Source organism: Prunus avium, chromosome 2, assembly GCF_965620075.1.
Source record: "Prunus avium chromosome 2, drPruAviu1.hap1.1, whole genome shotgun sequence".
In the NCBI taxonomy this organism is placed as follows: domain Eukaryota; kingdom Viridiplantae; phylum Streptophyta; class Magnoliopsida; order Rosales; family Rosaceae; genus Prunus; species Prunus avium.
This window is the reverse complement of record NC_142285.1, coordinates 3,755,198-3,772,665: the sequence shown is the minus strand read 5'-3', so window position 1 is coordinate 3,772,665 and position 17,468 is coordinate 3,755,198. Positions and strand designations below refer to the sequence as shown.

Sequence of the window (17,468 nt, the reverse complement as noted above, 5' to 3'; positions counted from 1 at the left end):
CCCTGAAGTATCAATAATTCTGTAAAACATACATCACTCATCCCATGTTTTGCCTTCAAATTATACAACTTCACTAATGCCGATAACTTGGTGTACTTTCTACAACCAGGGTACAATGGTTGATCTCCATCCCCAATCACATGAGCAAACTCATAAGGATCGGATCCAAAATCACCAAAATCATTATCATCCATCTCTATTTCTTCAGACACAAAACTGTACCTACTATGGTCATCATCTTCTTCAACATTTCTACTAGCATTACTAGTTGCAATTGGTTCCCAAGGTTCTCCATGAAATGTCCAATTCTTATAGCTTTGGTCAACTCCATTAAAGTATAAGTGATCCCTTATAATTCCAACCCCAAACAATTTCAAATTCGCACATTTAACACATGGACAACGGATATGCGTTGTAGTTAGAAGATTTTCTACAGAAAATTGCAAAAATGCTTCCACCCCTAACTCATATGCCTTCGATCTTCTATCCGAGTGCATCCATGACTTATCCATCTCCGACACTATATCCTATTATCTATAATAAGGTGAAAAGACAAGCAATGACTATCACTTATAGCAGATTATATAAGGTTTTAATAGCAAATAATAGAGTAAACAGACGACGGTTTTTAAACTACAACAGACGTATTACACAGATATAGACGACGGGTTTGAAAAGAAACGTCGTCTAATGCTAGCAAGAAACGACGCCAGCGAACTTGAACCACGACGGTAGTTAAAAACTGCGTCGTGGTATATATTTACAAACGACGGTTTGTTAAAAAAACCATCGTCGTATGCATAAAAAGATATCGAAATCCCAGTTTATTTTCAAGAACCCAAAATATATTCAGAACACAACATATATAAGGTGAAAAGACAAGCAATGACTATCACTATAGCAGATTATATAAGGTTTTAATAGCAAATAATATAGTAAACAGACGACGGTTTTTTAACAACAACAGACGTTTTACACATATATAGACGACGGGTTTTAAAAAAACGTCGTCTAATGCTAGCAAGAAATAGACGCCAACGAACTTGAACCACGACGGTAGTTAAAACAAGCATCGTGGTATATTTTTATAGACGACGGTTTGTTAAAACAAGCGTCGTCGTATGCATAAAAAAGATTTCGAAATCCCAGTTTATTTTCAAGAACCCAGAATATATTCAGAACACAACATATACATTAATACTAAGCACGAAACCAACATATACTAAGCATGAAAACATTAAATCCATTCCCGATTCATAATAACAGAGAGTATTAAAAGATCCGACAACATTAAACCCTAAACCCGATTCATGAAAACAATAAACATTAAATCCATTAACCCATACCGTCGACAACATTAAAACATCACAAAACCCTTTACCATAGAACTGAATATCATTCAATGAATTTACAAGCATGAGATTAGGGTTTGCACTTACAGGTAGGCAGAGCTCACAGCTTATGGCCAACTTGGATTCGACGGAGTTGTAAACTTGGCCAACTTGGATTCGACGGAGAGACCAACTTTGAATTAGAGTTGAAGTGAGAGAGCGGAGCGAAATGTTTTAGGACACAGAAATTTTGGCAACTTGTATAAGAGTTAGAGCGAAATCTGAAAATTTTAGGTCGAGGTGAAATTTTTAGAAAGCGCGCTTTTTAAAAAACATCGACGGAAACAAAAACACAATCGTCGTTAAAAGTTCAACCTAAACATGACGCTTATTTTAAAAATGACGTCGTTGTAAATATCCTTACGACGCAAAACCAAACTACCGTCGTTAAACCCTAATAGACAAATATAACCTAAACCCTAAACCCTAATAAATAAAACCACAATTATATATATATATTTTTTTAAAAAATAATTTCTCCAAAGGGATTAGGGTTTTATGTCCTAAAATATCTCGTCCATAAAACCCTAAACCCTAATCCCTTTTCTAAATTTATATAAACCCTAAACCATGAAAGTATAAGTGATGTTGTGACTCATGAAAATATTTCTCTTTTTGGTTTTAATTTTAAATTTGTATAACTCAAACTTAATTTTTTAAAGCTTAAGGGGGAAGAAAATATCTCAATGACTTCATAGGAGTTGACGTTGCATTTTTTGGATTTATTTTCAATTTATTATAAATATTTTGAATTAAATAGAATAAAATATTATTAATAAAACCCACAAACCACGTCGGCGTTAATAAATTAACGACGTTTTAAATTATAATAAACGACGTAATTTTTAAACAAACGTCGTTTAAAGTTAAAACCATGGCCATTTTTACACAGAAAACGACGTACAAACCATTTTCCACAACCTAAACGTGTATATGTAATTAATACACGTTGGTATATTACAAAAAACGACGTGTTAAATAATATACCATGACGCGAGAGATTAATTTATCGACTTATTATTTTGGAGCATACTACGACGGTACCTACAACACTACTGTCGTGTTTATTTACCACGTCCTAAGTTCAAATTACCGTCGTATTTTTTCAATTTATACGTCTGCCTTCTCTATAAACCGCCGTCTTATTTTTATAGCTTTTTAAAATTAATTAATTTTTCTTTTATTTTGGTAATATCTTTCTTAACACAAAACAAAATTTAATTCTCAATCCTCAACAACATTTTCATCTTAAAAGGCAAATCTCTTCGTGTTAAATATTGATCAATATTTACACAATATATGTACACAAATTTGGCAAATACATCGTGGTTTCTTTTCTGCCTTCACCCTCAGCTTGTTCAACTGTTTCTTCCTCTCATATGCAAGCTGGGCCCTCTCCTTCCTCTTGTTCTCAAGCTCCTGCACAGCCACAGATGAATATCTAATAATTTCATAAAATCAAAATCAACAAAGTGTGAAAAGCTCACTCCTCGATTCCTGGTTACATTGTAGTCCCCTTTTCCACAGTGATCAACTTCAATCCTCCTGTGTAGCAGGGGGGAACCAGCCTTAGATCCTGTTGTGGGTTGTGCGTCTGCAAACCCATGCAGGTTCTAAAGCTGGTTCCACCCTTGCTACACAGGAGGATGTAGCAAACCCATGCTTGGTCTTGTGAGGAATCATTCTGCAAACCCATTTGCTTTCAGAAAGACAATTTCTTGTGAGGAATCATTCTGCAACCCTAATTGAAAACTGAGAGTTAAAAAACGCGTGAAAAAATCATATTTAAACAAATTATATAAGTACAACGTCGGTTCTAATATACATAGCGACGTCATATTTTAATAATCAACGTCCGTTTAGATAAACAAGCGCCGTCATAACTACATCGGAAATCCAAAAGTCACTTGGCGAGTATTAAAAAGAGAACGACGTCGTTTTCAGAACCCCAAAGTAACCACGTCGGTTTATTAAAATACAGTCGTTCGGCAGTTGTGATAACTACGTCAGTTATGAATTATTTACCGTCGTTATAAATTTATAATACGACGGTTTGTAAACCCTTTTACGTCGCTTGGTAAAAACTATGACGTTGTTATGTGTGTACAACGTCATTTTAAAGAAACCAAGGTTTAGAAATGCGCTCTTCGTAAATCATCGACGGAAAACAATAAAACCGTCGTTAGATATGACATCTATACCCTAAACCCTAAACCCTAAACCCTAAACCCTAAACCATAAAATATAAACCATAAATTATATATATATTTTTAAATAATTATAGAAAAGGATTTATGGTTTTAGGGCCTAATATATATTAACCATAAACCCTAAACCCCAAAAATAAACCTTCATCCCCCTAAACCCTAAACCCTAAACCCTAAACCCTAAACCATTAAAGTATAAGTGATGTTGTGACTCGTGAAAACATTTTTCTTTTTGGTGGTAATTTTAAATTTGTATAACTCAAACTTAATTTTTTAAAGCTTAAGGGGGAAGAAAATATCTCAATGACTTCATAGGAGTTGACGTTGCATTTTTTGGATTTATTTTCAATTTATTATGAATATTTGAATGAAATGGAATAAAATATTATGAATAAAACCCACAAACCACGTCGGCGTTAATAAATTAACGACGTTTTAAATTATTATAAACGACTTAATTTTAAAACAAAACGTCGTTTAAATTCTAAACCATGACCATTTTTGCACATAAAACGACGTACAAAATATTTTCCACGACCACAACTCTTAACTTCTCGCCGTCTAATATCAAAAAAACAACGTCGTCTATAGAACCAAGAGCGTCGTTTGAAAAACCTCTTACGTCGCTTTTTTAAAAACTGTGACGCTGTTATGTGTATACAATGTCTTTTTGAACAAACTACGGTTTTTCACAACATGAAAACCTCAACAAATTTACAGGGACGTTGATTTCAACAAAAACTTGCGAATTCTAACCAATTTTGTACAAAAACTTGTCTAATTCTAACAAAATTTGTACATTTTATAAAAATGTTTAAGTATGCTAAAATTCCTCTACTCCATATGAACACACACAAACTCTGCCCATTCTTTCCTAACTTCTTCAATGGCAGCTTGGGGGTATGGCGCTTGATCCTTTCCTTTGGCAAACTGCAGTCCATAAACAAAGATTAATCTCACAGACGACGCTATTATTCATTCACCGACATAGTATATATATTCAACGACGGTATTTTTAATTTACCGTCGTTGATAATATAAAAACCCACATAAAAATAAATCTGAAAATTTTCTTCTTACCATCTTCTCAAATTCCAGGGAAGTATCCTTTATGATGTCTCTCATAAAGCGCATGACATAATACCCGCATTCTACACTGCTTGGTTGCTTTGGAGTGCCGGGCAGAGCTTTCCAGAGAGGTGTTTTACGGCCTACTCTGCCTATGTGTGTATTATACATTTTTAGAGCAGAGTTCACAATGTTTTTCCCGTCCTCATCCACAAACCGATTTCCAGGCAGTGGATCCAGAAAATATACGGTTTCCTTCTTTGCTCTTACAATGATCAAGACCCAATGACGGCTGCACAAAATAAATATAAAGGTTAAATAGTGTTATATGCAGAGCATCATACAAACAAAATCCTGTTTTTTGTTTTGGAGACTAACCCTGGATTGTAAGGCATCAGGAAAATCTGTTCACCATCTGTTTTTTGAAGACGATTGGCTACGAGACGTGATCTTTCAGTTAATGAACCAGCGTCAGCACTAACTAGAGCAGGGTCTATAAAGCCAACCATATTCACCATATTTGCAGCTTTCAGATGATCAAACAGGCACCTAAATATATGAATTGAAACCATGAGTGTTTTTTTTTTTTAAACAAAAGGAGAGTGTCAAATGAATATTTGATAAGGACAAACCTCATATATATTGCAACGACAGTAGCCCCAATTTCTTCCATGCCAGCAAATTGGGTAATATCTTCATGCAAGACGAAGGTGTTACGATCTATGCCAAACACCTCCTTCTCAATCATAAAGCTCATAGCCTTCTCCTGAGGCTTTAGTGTCGATTCAACATAACTACAAAGGGATTGTAAAGAAGATGGCAACTCCAGCTTTGTATAATCTGGTACTTCAGTACTCTGTTTGAACAAATAAAGCAACATAAGTGACGTGGTAAATAAATAACAACGACGGTTTAAATAACAAAACGTCGTCTTAAAATGAGTTACACGACGGTAACAAAATACCGTCGTAATGAATACTTTATTATGTCGTTTAAATAAAACCGACGTCCAATTCAAATGCAAAATTCATAATTAATGAATTTACCTTTTCAATTTTCTTTTCTCCAACACTGGATTGCTGTTTTAATAAATAAAGAGATATATATATAAGAAAGATTGTACAATAATTTAAACATTCAATTAAAACAAACGACGGTTGAAAGAAAATATAGACGTCTGAAAATTGAAAAAGAAATGAAAAAGGCAAAGTTAAGAGAATTTACCTTTTCATCTTTCTTTTCTTCAATCTTTTCACGATCCCCAGATTTCTGTTATAAGAAATAAACTCAATATATATAAGACATAGTACAAAAAGGGCAAAAAAAAAAAAGTAAAAAAATTAAATTAAACCGTCGTGGTAATAATAACAAACGACGGTATTTAATAATTACAGACGTGTATATTTAATCACACGACGGTAAATAATAAACGTCGTGGTATTTCATATACTACGACGGTATCTAAGCTTGTACAACAATTTAAACATTCAATTAAATAATTGCAGACGTGTAACATTCATTAAACGTCGTGGTAATTCCTTTATTGAAAAAAAAAATTGAAAAAAGCAAAGTTATGAGAATTTACCTGTTCAACTATCTCAAGTATCTTTCCTTCTACTCTCTTTTCAACTTCCCCTGATTTCTGTTATAAGAAATAAATAAATATATAAATGACATTGTAGAAAAATTAAAACAAATAAATAAACCGTCGTGGTAAACATTAACAGACGACGGTAAATATAAACAGAGAAACAGAAAATTCAAAGTTCAAAGACGTTACCATTTCCTCCTGCTGTTCCCCATTCTTGGCAGTATCCTCCTCAAATTGTAGGGCTCTAACATCAAGTGCCCCAGAACAGCTTGCTTTGTCAGACATTGGATTTTTGGGACTTTGCCCTTGGATTTGGGGCAATGTATTCAGTTTCAGCAGGCTTGGATCAAAATTGGGGATGATTTTTGAAAGCTGACTCAGCAAATTTTCCCTCTCAGCTTCTACCAATTGCTTCGTCCTAGCCTCCATCTTTAAACTCTCTTCCCTTGATCTAGCCTCCATTTTCAAAGTCTCTTCTTGAAGGACAAGTCTTACACTTTCCTTCAATTGATCAGCAAACCTAACCTTCTGTTGTCTAGGTAAGTTGAAGTATTGCTTAGGGGAAACCCCAGCCCCTACACCTCTAACTCTTCCTGGATGCTCGGGACCCAAAGCCATTGTCAAAACATCATTGGATCCTGACAGAGAAATTGTGCCTTCAGAGACTTGCTTTTGCAAATCATCCTAACAAAAAGACATAATAAAAAGTCAGAATAAGGAAACAAACGACGGTTATTTATAAAAAATAGACGTAATATAATATTTCACACGACTCAATAACATAACAATCGACGTAATATAATATTTAAGACGACGCTAACTAAATACCGACGTTATTAATATATTAACACGACGTCAATAATAATACACCGACGTCTTATGATATAATTACAAAAAACAGAGCATGGATTCCAGATTCAGACCTTTAACGTCGCCTTTTAAAATATTTCGACGTAGTAAAACTTTTCACACGACGGAAAAATATAACAGCAGACGTAATAAATTTTTTAAAACAGAGTGAGTAGGCTTACAATTAATTTTGCTTTCTCTGCAGTCTTTGGATCCGGGATGTTACCATGTTTGTCTTCTCTTGCTTTTTTCCATAAGGTAGATCGATCAATATCTACCCCAGGCATGATTTCCTTCAAGTCCTCCTTAAAACCAACATATCCTTTTCGAGACAATCGATGATTGTACTCGAGTTTCTCCCTCCTCTGTGATTGTTCTTCATGCACAGCCTCAAATTCTTTAGATAACCTTGAAGCTACAAAGGCATCCCATTGAGCTTTCTCTATAAATTTGTATGTTTCAGGGGGCTGCCTTAATCTATCCTGCTCCTTGATGAATGGAAGGATATGAAACCTCGTTAGTGTGGACTTGAAATCTTTCCATTTCTTGGCGGCAGAAGATAGCACCATTTGCTTGCCCCCTTTACCAACCACAAAAGCCATGTCAACGGCTTCCCAAATCTGCTCTTTTATATCCTTGGATATTTGAACCCATTTCTTGTCCACAAGTGGGACTCTGGAGCGTGCCAACACACCAATGTAGGACTGCATCTCATTATGTGCACGGCCATAAGGTTTCCCTTCTTCATTGTACTCAACAACAGGCTTGATTTTCTGAATTTTTCTCTGCACAACACGGGGCATTGTGCTCATACCTCGACCTGACTTTGCCTCCTCAGAAATAGTTGCCGTGCTGGCTGGTTCTGTCTCAGAAGATGAAACAAACTTCATCTTCTTCGAGGCCTTGGTTTGAGGATTTACAACTCTAAGCTCCTTCTTCGAGGATTCATTTTTTTTCAAACCAGACTCCTTACTTTGGGATTCAGAAACCATGGTTACAGACAAATTAAACCTGCAAGTGAAAATATATAAGTGAAATTAAGAAAAACCACGACGATTATTTATAAACTACGACGTATTATAATATTTCAAACGACGTAAGAACAAAACAAACGACGTAATAATAATTTCACACGACGGTAATTAATCACCGACGTGATAAAATATTACAACGACGTCAATAATAAACAACCGACGTCTTATGATATAATAAAAACAGAGTATTAAATATTACAACGACGTTAATAATAAACATTCGCCGTGGTATTGAAAATAAAACGACGTAAATATTAATATACCGTCGTCTATACCACAAAAACAAATTAGGAACAACGTAAAATATTTTCAGCAGAAAAATAATTAAAAAGATTTTCGAAACAAAAACCATTGTTCAGAGAAATCAAACATGCGATGAAAGCTTGGAAACTTAAAATGATATCCTTAAAAATCAAAAACAAAAAAAGGATATCATTTTAAAAAACAACGACGAACACTTTCACACGACGCTAGGGTGACTGACGAACCGTCGTGGTCTATAAATCTAACCACGTAAATAATAAGCCACCGTCGTCTTATTTAGTTGAAGTAAAAGAACCAGAGTAGTGTTCAAACTTGGAAACTTTTCGTCTTTGTCTGCAAATTTTATCAAACTTGGAAAGAAAAAATGTAAAAAGATTTAAAAAAACGAAAATGATATGCGCATGCAAAACAGGAACAAAAATCCTTCCAGAAATGCTTACCCTTTGCTTGCGATGAAAGCTTTCTTCTGGAGTTTGGTGTTTCAGTTCAGAGATGAAGACGAAGAAGAGATAAGCTTGAAAGTTTGAAACAGTTCTTGGAGAATGAAAAATGAGAAAAGCTTGAAAGTTTTTCTCGGGTTTGGAACCAATGCAAGTATGGGTCAGGAAGGCGAAAAGTTTAAAATAATAAAAAACCTTTTCATAACAACAACGCTATTAATAGTATGCGCCCTAGTATGATACATTATATGGCGCTATTGTTAACACTGCCCTATAATATTACTTTCAACGACGGTATGTTTTAATGAAACGACGTTTTGAAATCGAATTACACGACACATGTTTCTTCAAAAAAGATGAATCGTCATTTTCCAATTTACCAAACGACCTTATATTCAATAATAACGACGTTAAAAATTAATACCACATCGTTTTAATTACTCATACCGACGTGTAATTTTTTTAATTACACAATAAATTAATTTTCCAAAAAATTACAACGTCGTTTTTATATAGCGTCGTTGTTAAATAATTTATACGACCTTATTTTAAATTTAAACGACGTGTATGTTATATATAAACGTCGATATTTTAAAACACCGATGTGGTATATAAGATTTGTTTATAAATAATGGGTTTTCTGTCTTTCTGTCGTCTTCATTTTTCAATTAGGGTTTCAACTTTTTCTCAATTCTCTGGAGGCACATCACCTCTCTGTCTCATCTCGCTTTCATTTTTCAGTTTGGATGTTGATGTGTGGGCGCGTTTGTGTATCTGAAAGACACAAACACGCACACATCATCTAAAAAATTGTCTTTCTGCACAGAAGGAGAACAAGGTCTGCATCAGCCCTCTTTCTCAGCTCCTCCATGATGGGGTTCTCTGGGTTGATCTCCATGGTCTTCTTGCTCGACATGTACCCAGCCGCTCTGTTATCCCTCAAGGCCTGAGCCTTCATGATTCTTTCCATGTTGGCAGTCCAGCACGGTCAGACTGTCAGACACCACAACCTTCTCCACTCTGTCACCCAAAACATCCTTCACAACCTTGCAGAGTCCCTCAAACTTCTCCTTCAACTCTTCCTTCTTCTTTGCCTCGTCTTCACTCTCATCAAGCTTGAGACCTTCCTTGGCGGCTGAGACAAGCTTCTTGCCCTCAAACTCCTTGTGAGAGTAATTGGCACATCATCCACTTCTAAAACATTGCCTTTGTTCATTCTGGTTCGATTATGATGAGGAACAGAGTTCATTCTGGTAATGATAGACGAATAATTGCATAAAATTTGTACGTCGTTAATTTAACAAACCGTCGTGGTTAGTACAATTATGCGACAGTAGAGTTATGGATACTGTCGTAGTATATTATAATTAAAAAGTCGATAAATTTATATTTACAGTCGTGGTAACTTAATTTAAAGCGGCGATTTTTTTTGTAATTAACCGTCGTAGATGCCTTTGAATTTATGCGTCGCTGACTAAGAAAATTGGGTCGTGTTTATTAATTAATTAACACGGCGTCTTATTTTTATATCGTCGTCTTTACTTTCTACGGCGGTGATTTCATAGATGCAGTCGTTGTTTTTAGGTTCAGATTTTAACTCTGAAAATACCTTTGTAATAAGACGACGCTTTTTTAATTTGGTGCGTCGTGGTTTCAAAATATCTATACGTATGCCGTTTTTTAGGTGTTTAAAGTATGTTTCTACGACGGGTTTCTATTACCGTCGTCTTTTAAAAAACAACGACGGTTTTTTGATCTACCGTCGTTGTTTACTGGTCGTCTTTTGCCCTTTTTGTAGTAGTGTTTACAATCTCCTGGAACATAACTATCCAAAATAGAGTAATACGAGACCTTAATATTGTAAACATCCATGTTTACAATATTAAGGACCCAATTTACCTTCCGAATGTTCCCATTTACCCTAATATTGTACTACATGTCTTTATCTTTGTAAATTACGATATTACAAGATTAAGGATGCATTTTACAATCATATGGAACATAACTGTCCAAAACCGAGTAAAACAAGACCTTAATATAGTAAACGTTTGTGTTTACACGTATAAGGACTCGATTTACTTTCCTAATGTCCCTAGTTACCTTAATATTGTACTAGACGTCCTTCTCTTTGTAAATTACGATATTACAATATTAAGGATGAGTTTTACAATCTTCTGGAACATAACTATCCAAAATAGAGTAATACGAGACCTTAATATTGTAAACATCCATGTTTACAAGTATAAGGACCCAATTTACCTTCTAAATTTTCCATTTTACCTTAATATTATACTACATATCTTTATAATTATAAATTACGATATTACAAGATTAAGGGTGAATTTTACAATCTTGTGAAACATGACTGTCCTAAACAGAGTAATACGATACCTTAATAATGTAATCATTTGTGTTTACATGTATAAGGATCCAATTTACTTTCCTAATGTCCCTAGTTACCTTAATATTGTACTAGATGTCTATATCCTTGTAAATTACGATATTACAAGATTACGGATGGGTTTTACAATTCTATGGAACAATTTACAACGAATTGTTTGTCAATTGCATTATTCCTTTGCAATTTCCAACTAACTGTTTGTCAATTGCATTATTCCTTTGCAATTTCCAACTAACTGTTTGTCAATTACATTATTACCTTTTCATCTTAGGTGAGCCAAACTATCAGTGCCCTTTCCATCTTATGGTCACTTCCTTTGGAATTAACTCATTGAACCCATTGAGATAGAACAATACACGATCATATTTGACATCATTATATAATAAGTCTATAGCATCAAAAAAATTACATAAGCTAACACTTAACATCTACCACAAAGAAAGACAACAATAGTGCTTAATCAGTAAGCAAAAGCTAAGAATATATAAGCTTACAATTGTACTGCTCAGATGATTGAGAAATATACAGAAGCTTTGATTTCTTTCTTCTATTGCTCTCTTTGTTCTCTCTCTCTCTTCCCTTCCTTTCTTCTATTCTTGAATAATCAAACCTTCATTTTAACAAGCCCAACTAAAGAAGAGAGAGAAGAAGAGACACGAGTCGTGCGAAGAAAAAAAGATAGAAGTGCCAAGAAGAGGAAGAGATAGAAGTCGCAGGAAAGCCTTCTTTCTTTGCAGATTTCTCTTTTTTTTTTTCCTTTTTTTAACTTGGAGCAACCCATTTAACCGGTCACTCACACTATTAAGCAATGTTTTTATGCATTCTACTAAGTTTTTTTGCACATGGATTACAACCTTTTGAACATACAATTAATTATAAGGATTTATCATTAGTGAGAGATTCTATGTTTCATAATTGTGCAAAGATAACAATTATTGCAAGACTGAAATGCAAATAGGACTACTTTGATTGTCAATTGCACTACTGGAATGAAAATTACACTACCTGTTTGTCAATTACATTGACAAATCACATATTATATTTACATTTTCAATTAATTTTGCATAGATAATGGCAATTGCTCGACTTGAATGCAAATAGTACTACTTTGTTTGTCAATTGCACGACTGGAATGCAAATGGCACTGGCTGTTTGTCAATTACATTGACAAATCACATATTGTATATACTTTCTCAAAATTGAAAAGACTATCAATAACATGGCAATATACATACACTAATCTGAAAATACAACTTTATGGTACAATGCCCATTCACAATGCTAATGGGATGATTGTTTCAATTGGCACATAAACTATGATATAACAGTCAAATTTACTTTAAAAGCTTATTCTCAATGGTACTATATCCTCATCAAAGCCAACATAAACTTCATTCATGTAATTGAAAGTATTGTTCAATACATTCACTCTACAATCTATCCTCTGTTGTTGAGCATCTCTAAAACTACATAAGCAGCTTTCTCAACTTGTTCTTTGGCTTCCTCTAAGCCTCTCTTCTTCTCAAGACTCTGCTCTTTGCACTTCTCTATCTCTTCGGTTATTCGGCCAGAGTTCTCATCAATTTCGCTAAAAAAAAAACAGATCGCCATCAGAACTTTATAATATGCAGAACGATCAAACAGCTCCTTGATATTAAAATCAAAATTGAAAACTAACTCTCAACCACCTTGATGGCCTTAATTTAACAGAAAAAATCATCTACCTCAACCCCCAATTCAATTTAGAAACCCTAATTCGACAAGCCTAATTTAATAGAAAAAATCCTAAATTTTGAGCTATAAAAATTATATATCCTTGCATTTAGCTCCTAAAACTATAATTGCAGGGTTATCCCTCAAATTAAATGGAAATCTCATCATTCACAATTCGAACTTTAACTGGTTTCGAGCTTATAAATACTTGACCAACTAAAAACAGACCAAATTTATATTCAAAAGAGAAAAAGATGTAATTTCACGCTAAAAACATACCAAAACATAGAGAGAGAGAGAGAGAGAGAGAGAGAGAGAGAGAAAATGCAACCAGATTATCATAAATTTATATTTTGCAGACCCGAAAAAGGGCCACACCATAGAAAACCAATCATCTCAAAAGAAAGCAATTATAATGAATGTATTGCCTATTTCATCAGAATTTATTACAAAAAAATTACATCAACAGCAACCAAACCACTTTTAACATTGTTGAAATAAGCTAATTGGTAGTTTATTACAAGAAGTAACATCACCAATGAAAAACAGAGGAACTAATTTACCCCATCCTTCCTAAGGAAAAAAATAATCTGACCCCCATCAACCAAGATTTCATTTCATCATCACAAGTACGCCCAAAAATGATTATGAGCCAAGGAGAATGTTAAAAGACCAAGCAGCTGAGATATTTTATAACACAAGGCAAAATAATATCTGCAACATCATGCATCCCTTTAAAATCCTCTTTCAAGCATTTCAATTTACCCCACAAACCTCCTACAGCTCAATGAGAACAAAAGCCCCAAATTTACAGCAAACAAAACCTAATTCTATAAATTCAAGTTGAAATACAGAGGAATTGGAGGAAGCAACCACATTCGTACCTGATATTGATATGAGAAAGGGAGCTAGCTGAGATGGAGGAGCGCCTGTGAAGTGAAGTTTTGGATCAGAGAGAGTTAGCAGAGCAAGAGAAGCTGACATTACTAAATCTGCATCTAGTTCAACACTAATATGAAATCCTCACCTTGTCTCCAAATTAATGGTCCAAATACAAATTAAAAAGATCAAAACCTGCACAGACCATAGCCCAAAATTAAAACCTAAAACTTACGATATAAATTAGAAAACTCAAACCTTGAATAATTAAAATTATCTTTTGGCATAGGGAAAGTGATGCCCATAAGAATGCCCATCACTAAACTTTCTGGCTAAGATGGTTTCAATTTAACAAAATTGAAACCCCAAACTTTCTATTTCAAAGGATTCCCATCACGCACAGATTTGTGCCCACCCATGTTTGGTGCTCATATCTAAGAGAGAGAGAGAGAGAGAGAGAGAGAGAGAGAGAGAGAGAGAGAGAGAGAGAGAGCACGCCAGAGCTATAGAGAAAGAGAATCGAGTGAGACGGAGAGTGAAGGCTGAAACGATTGAGAGAGAGAGAGAGATAGACGGCAGGGATCGAGCAAAATGGGGGTTTAGATTGGGGCTGAGATTTTTGGTATGGGTTTGGTTTAGAAACGAAGCCTGGGAAGGAAATTGAGAGACCATGAGATATAGAGATGAGAGAGACAATTATGGAGAAGAAAGAGAGAGATACCTGAGAGGAGAGGAGTCGCTGTCTCGTCGTCACAGGAGGAGGAGAGGAAAGAGAGAGAAGAGAAACCTTACCCTAACTCGACTTGAAAAGGAGAGTTTTTGCTTTTTTTTATTCTTTTTACCTACAACAACCGATTTATCCGGTAATTAACTCAACGGTGTGGATAACTCCACATCACCAACTATTCATCCAATGGCTTATAACAGTGGGCGCATCCATGCGCCACGCCCACCGTAGAATTTTCCCTTTCTCTTGTATGGCAGACTCAACGACTATTTTCTTCCTTTTTGTGTGTCTGTTCCCTATGCCATAATTAATCAAATCAATCTTTTAATATTTCTCATTTCTCACTCTTCTCTTCTCCCTTCCCTCTCTCTCTCTCAATTCTCTCCGCCTCCTCTCTCTTATTTATTTCCTCTCATTTCTTTTCTCTTATTCCTTCTTTCCCCTCTTCTTTCTTCCCCTCTTTTCTTTCCTCTCATTTCTTCTTTCTTCACTGCCGATGCTATCTCACTCTTCTACTTCCTCCTTTTTTTTGTTTTTTTTTCTCCCTCTCTTCTTCTTCATCTTATCTCCTTCTCTCCTTTTCTTTTTCTTCTTCTTTCTTTTCTCCCTTCCTGTGTCCACACTCTTTCTCTCTCTCTCTCTCTCTCTCTCTCTCTCTCTTCTTCTTCTTCTTCCTCCTTTTTGTTTTTCTGTTTTTAAACTATTCTTCTCTTCTTCTTCTCTCTCTCTCCTGAAGAAAACCTAGCCGCAACTTCTTCTTCTCTTCGTCTCCTCTTCATCTCTGTCTGATTTCTCTTTTTATTTTGCTGGATCTGTTTTGCCTGATAGATTGGAGGATATGTTTTTTGTTTTACTGGATCTGTTGCTGGAAAAATGCAGCAAGAGAAGCTGCAAGATTTTTGTTATTTTACTGAAATCTGATTTTGGGTTTTTTTTTTTCCTTCAACCATGATCCGACAAATGACTAACTCACCTGTGAAGATGATTGTTTGATGGAGAAGTTTGAAAAAGAAAAAAAAGACCTGGGATTGTTTGACGGTCCAGATCGGGAAAACCGCAACCGAACCGAATCTGAATAGGTCCGAGTTGGTTCGATTAAATAATTAATTTTTCATCACAATCGGACCGGACCGAACTGGTTGAACAGTACAATTTCAGTTTTAAATTTGATTAAAAACTGGGCCGAACCGGACCGTACCCAGTCCTAGTTTTACACATGGATTTATAGAATGATGGGTATATGTCTAGAAAATAGAAATTGTACGGATTTGAACAAGGCAACAGTATTTAGATATTGTTTCCATTGATGGTTGGTGGTATTGAAATCTTAATTTTCCTTTTAAAAAAAAAATATTATAATTTATAGTTATACACTCAACTAACCGCAGTCAAGTCAATAAATTAATGTCTCCAAGAGAAAAATTAAATAAAATAACAAAATAGTAACAAATTGCATGGCTTTGTTTGCTGAAATGACGAATAGACGCTCAATGGTGATTAATTCCAAGGAAATTAAAGCCATCATCGCAAGGACTATCAGCTGACCTATGAACAAGAGCAACCTGATAATCCACAACTCTCTTGAATCCATGAATTAATCGTTGAATGACTAATTACTGCCTTTGTAAAAGAGTTCATTGCTTAGATTAACTCTTTCGATAGCTAGGATTAATTTTATGAATAATTACAAAACGAATATTATAGAACTATCGATGAATCCAGAAAAATAAATACCATTGGTGGAGCAGTATTGCATGTTGTAAGTGTAACATTATTGCATGGTTTGGTAATCTTGTCTAGTTGGTTATGTGAATATGTTGCGCACTCACGTATATATTCAATATATATAATCTACACGAAAAAAAAAACATTTGAGTCCAGATTTGAGTCATCAAATTGTGATGTCATGTTAATTGTGGTTCATAATACTTGTTGCTGTTTAATAAAATGCTTGTGTGAACTTCTGATAATTTTGTTATATGCATTGTGAATGATAAAGTTACCTGATACAATGTGTGTTTTGTATAATTTACAAACACTATGTTGCTCAATTCTAAAGCTCTTGTTGAGTTACCAACCAACTTGGGAAGGCTAATCAACTTGCGTCGTCTTGGAACCGGTGGTACAAATTTGAAAAGGATGCCGCCAAGCCAAATATGAGGAAGCTCAAAGAGCTCCGATTGTTACCATATTTTGTCTTAGACAAACACACTGGCCATTACATTAGAGTTTTAAAAGCTTGAGCATTTGAGCAAAACACTTGTGATCTCAGGACTTGGTAACATTGCGCATGACGAGGATGCTTTCGAAGCGAATATCATGAGCGGCAAGAAGGATCTGGATAAACTAATAATGAGATGGGGAGATGGTATAACTGAGGATCCAGCAAAAGATGGAGAACTGCTCCAAAAGCTCCAGCCTCATACAAACGTCAAGGACCTTGTAATTGAATCTTATGGGGGTATGAGATTTGCAGTTTGGTTAGGAGACACCTCTTTCTCTAATCTATGTTCTATTTTACTTGGAGATTGTAAACATTGTTCCTTATTGCCATCGCTGGGGCAACTGCCGTCCATATTTTCGGGTGAGGATAGGTCCTGAGTTTTATGGCAAATGATACTTGTGTTGGCGAGTCCTAGTCCTATTCTATTTGGGTTTTATTTATTTTACCTTTTGTGTAGATATTATGTAATTAGGATTCCACTTATTTCCTAATTAAACCCTACTAGGGTTTGTAACCTGTATTATAAATACCTCCTTTCGGAGAATGAAAGAATCTGAAAATATTCTACCCATATTATTTGACTTGGCATCAGAGCCGACTTTCTGGTGACCTGTGTGTGTTGTGCCCACCCGTGTTCTACTGTGTGCCCTACTTTTTTTAGGGTTCTTGTGCCTGCGCCT

General features: G+C 35.1%; 1 long non-coding RNA gene across 1 annotated transcript; it reads right to left on the bottom strand.

Moving 5' to 3' along the window:
• Positions 1–12,615: 12,615 nt before the first annotated feature.
• LOC148296274 (uncharacterized) lies at positions 12,616–14,772 on the bottom strand. The gene is made up of 4 exons (XR_015834114.1): positions 14,559–14,772; positions 13,986–14,032; positions 13,843–13,887; positions 12,616–12,833 (listed from the first exon to the last, which is right to left on the bottom strand). It is a non-coding gene; the product is annotated as an uncharacterized LOC148296274 (long non-coding RNA).
• Between the last annotated feature and the right edge of the window lie 2,696 nt (positions 14,773–17,468).